Source organism: Cupressus sempervirens, chromosome 7, assembly GCF_028749045.1.
Source record: "Cupressus sempervirens isolate cs-2001-9-10 chromosome 7, ASM2874904v1, whole genome shotgun sequence".
Classification (NCBI taxonomy): domain Eukaryota; kingdom Viridiplantae; phylum Streptophyta; class Pinopsida; order Cupressales; family Cupressaceae; genus Cupressus; species Cupressus sempervirens.
In genome coordinates, this window is record NC_143124.1 from 308,078,507 (window position 1) to 308,082,944 (window position 4,438).

General features: G+C 32.1%; 1 pseudogene; it reads left to right on the forward strand.

Moving 5' to 3' along the window:
• Positions 1-387: 387 nt before the first annotated feature.
• Positions 388-3,274, forward strand: LOC149546641 (large ribosomal subunit protein uL3 pseudogene; annotated as a pseudogene).
• Positions 3,275-4,438: the final 1,164 nt, after the last annotated feature.

Below are 4,438 nucleotides of genomic sequence, written 5' to 3' on the forward strand. Positions count from 1 at the left end.
TAAGTTATAACAAATAAAAAACATTTGAACATTGGTGAATGCCCATTTTCTCAAATGACATGTAGAATAGCTTGTGCCTTTATTGTTGGCAATGGTATGTCTCTCTAGATCCAAAGATTGGTGTTTCTTTTTTTGAAATTATTTTGACAATACTAATACAAATTTCTTACATGGATGCTTTTGTGAAAATAATAGTCTTGATTTGGATAGATCAACAATTTATGCCAAGCTTTTCATCTAGAGAGCTTTCAATTTTAGAAGTGAATGCTTGTGTTATGATGTGTAACAATCTGGATCTGATCATGGAAAGTGACTCAATATTTTTTATTGATTTAGAAATGCTACTCATATAGATAGTATTTTCATATTTATGTTATTTTGCAGGTGAAGAAGATGAAAGAGTTGAAGCAGAAGAATACTCACTTGATGGAAATCCAAGTAAATGGTGGAACAATCCCAGAAAAAGTAGATTATGCATACAACTTTTTTGAGAAGGAGGTACCCATTGATGCTCTTTTCCAGAAAGATGAAATGATTGATGTTATTGGTGTTACAAAGGGCAAAGGGTATGAAGATGTTGTAACTAGGTGGGGTGTAACAAGGTTACCTTGTAAAACACACAAAGGTTTGTAAAAGGTTTCCTATATTAGTGCTTGCAATCCATCCAGAGTTTCCTTTACTATTGCCAAGGTTGGGTAGAATGGATACCATCATTATACTGAAATGACTAAGAAGATCTCTAAGATTGGCAAGTGAGACCAAGAATCTCACATTGCAGTCATTGAATTTGACCAGATTGAGAAGGATATCACACCAATGGGTGGATTTCCTCACTATGGTATTGTGAAGGATGATTATATCATGATCAAAGGATGTTGTGCTAGTCCCAAGAAGTGAGTTGTGTCTTTGTGTTAAGGTATTATCCACAACTGGTTAAGGTATTTGTGTGTATAAGTAATCAAGAATAGTTTTAGGTTAGCCTAATAATTTTATATAAATATAGGATCCATCCACAACTGGTTAAGATATCTATGTGTATAAGTAATCAAGACCAGTTTGAGGGCAGTCTTTACAAGATAGCCTAAATGATCTTATTAATTTATTATGTTGTCTATAGTGATCTAGATTTATAATATTAAATATTTTGTAGTTCATGTAATGTATGTGCACTGTTATTATCTGAAGATTCTTTTTCCATGTTGAAGCATTCTTCACTATTAAATCACTTATTCTAAAGTTATGATCCCATGGGAACTCTGATATAGGATAAATGATTTTGGCATTGATGGAGGAACGGCTACAAAAACTTTTGAACCCAAGTTTGCATTGTTTAAAAATCACGTCACAAATATCTTGGGTGTTCAGTTACCAAAAGTTGAGGTAAGTGAGCTAATATTCACCTATTTTTAATTTTTGTTAGCTATCAATTGTTTCAGTCTCCATCCATGAAGTCAGGTCTATTGAGACCATACAAGTTACCATCATAATCTTTTAATTTTTTGTTATCCTCAATTAAACATGAAGTTGGGAAAGAAGCCTATGGCTTAGTATTGTTCATTTGAATGTCTTGGTTATCATTTGCTGAAATGTATTCTTCACAAGTGGGGAGCCTGCTCTTCAAGTCATGCTCTCAAGTCTCTACAATACTGATAATAAAAGTAGAGTTTTGGTGGTTTTAATGTCTTTAATTGTGTTTCATTTCACTTGCAATTTAAGCATCTATTAATGGCAGCTATTGGCATCGAAGGTATTGGAGGCATTCTTTTAATCTTTGGCAGTAGACTGGCAGCTTATTTGCTAGTTTGTCTTTCTTTTAGCGTGCCTCAACTAGATGCTGACTATTGGTCAATTCTTGAATTTTTTTCCAGACATTGTATTGAGTAGTATTTCTTTTTGGCTTCCTTGTAGCTCATTTACTTAGCAGTTGTGACACCAATTGCGTATGACTTTTACAACTATGACATGGCCTCATCTGAATATGTAACTGAGTTCATTGAGTTCTTGAAGGTATGTACTTTTAAAATCACATTTTTGTAATCTTTAATTTAATGCATAATTTCATATGCAGTTTGTCTTAATGGGATGCAATTTTGATATGAGTTGTCTATAATGAAGTTTATATTTTTGCAAATCACATGTTGCTATGCAGAAATAATTGTTTTTGATAATTTTGATTTTTGAATTTTCCCTAGTGCTGCTAGTTATTTGTGGCATCTTTGGGATTTTCTATTATTTTTGCTTTCTACTAGTTTCTCCTAGTTCATGCCAATTTAAAATCATTTCTATCCTTAGATTTCTAATTAAAGTTTATCTAATTTTTCTTGTGCTTGACTATGGAGAAAGGAATTCTTCTAGATGTTAAATTAATAGTAGTAACGCAATTATCATCTAAATCTAAGAAAGGAAAGCATGAGTTTATAAATGAAATAGCTATAATATCTATACTACAACATAAGAACCTTGTTAAATTGCATTGATTTTGTGTAGAAGGAGATCATCATATTTTGGTCTATGAATGTTTGGAAAATAATAGTCTTGCACAAGCTTTATTCGATAACAATATATGGTAACCCCACTTACCTTGATTTGTAAGCATTATTTTGCATCCACTCACATAGTATCAATGTGAATTAGTAGACAATAAAAGATCTAACATCCACCTCGACTCACCTACTTGGCTCAACATCTGCATCAAAATTGCACATGGGCTTGCTTATCTTCATGAGGAATCCAGCATCTGAATAGTGCACCGAGAAATCAAAGCAAGTAATATCCTGTTGGATAGTTGTTTGAGCCCCAAGATAGTAAATTTTGTTTCACTGGATCTCAAGCTGGTCAAAGATGCTATCTTTGGGTTCTCTTTCAATCACCATGACTTTGATTTATTGCTGCACTTTATCATTGTGCATTTGAAAGTAAATATGTTTCTAATAAAACTACAACTAGGGAGCAATCTATAGTGGTTTAAATACCCTTTTATTACCTCTTAATCAATTCTTCAAAGGACTAAACAATCTATCTTAGGAAAACTGCTAATAAAAACTTCAAATGAGTGTGAATGAAATCTAAATACAGAAACAATAGACCATGGTTATCTTAAAGTTGGGTCCTGCTAATGGACCAGAAAATGTGGTTTTGTATTTTGATTCTCTTATCATCAGTTATTCTGATTTCTCTGTAACATTATGGATTATGGAATCAAGCAATTGTTTCTTATCCAAGCCATTTAATTTACAACCTTTTAAAGCTCTCTGCAAAGATAAAGTTGGAGTAGGATAGTTTTTGTTCTCAAAGGTGTCTTCTAATTGTAAAGTGTCCATTCCATTATCTGTTGAATTAGATATGTCTTGTTCCTTGAACATATAATGGAATGGACGCTTTACAATCAGAGTACACCTTTGAAAAGAAAATAATTTATGCTCCAACTTTATCTTTGCAGAGATTTAAAAGGTTGTAAATTACATGGCTTGGATAAGAAGCAATTGCTTGATACAGGATAAAAAAATTTGACCAAACATTGGTGAAAATTTTGACCAATGCTTGTTAGTTTTCTATAAAGCATTGGTCAAAATTTCCACCAACTAAAAAAAAATTCGGCCAACCATTGGTGGAAATTTCCACCAATACTAAAAAAAATTTGACCAAACATTGGTGGAAATTTTGACAAATGCCTATTAGTTTTCTACCAAGCATTGGTCAAAATTTCCACCAATCAAAATTTTTTGACGAATGGATTGGTCAAAATTTTGACCAACATTGACAAATCAAGACTACTAAAAATAATTTTTTTTTGACAAATGTATTGGTCAAAATTTCGATGAGAAAAGCTTCAATGAACAGCTTGGTCAAAAATGGAGTTCAAATTTACTAGTGATCTTATGAAGATGAGGCAACTGCACTTGTAACTTGTGTGAAAAAGAATGATAGATGGATCATTGATAGTGGATGTTCACATCACATTACTGGAGACAAAAGTAAGTTCATTACCTTGAATTATTATGATTAAAATAGTGTAAGATTTGGTAATGATGCACCATGTTTGATAAAAGGAAAAGGTTCTATCAAACTCGCAGATAAGATTTTATGTGATAATTCTTATTATGTTGAAGGACTTAACTATAATTTGTTGAGTGTGTTACAACTGAATAATTTGGGATGTAAGGTTGAGTTTGAAAACAAGGTTGCTAAGATATATGACAAAAATGGAAGAATGATTAGAAAAAGTTACCACACTAGAAGTAATCTATTCTATCTTGACATAGAGGATGCTACTTGTCTTGTTGTAAAGTTTGATGACGTATGGTTATGACATAAGAGGTTATGTCATGTCAAATTTGATAACCTATTTAGTATCAATAACATGAAGAAAGTTAGAGGATTACCTAAGTTGAAGAAGCCTGATAATGTAATGTCCAAACAATGTTAGTTAGGGAAAATG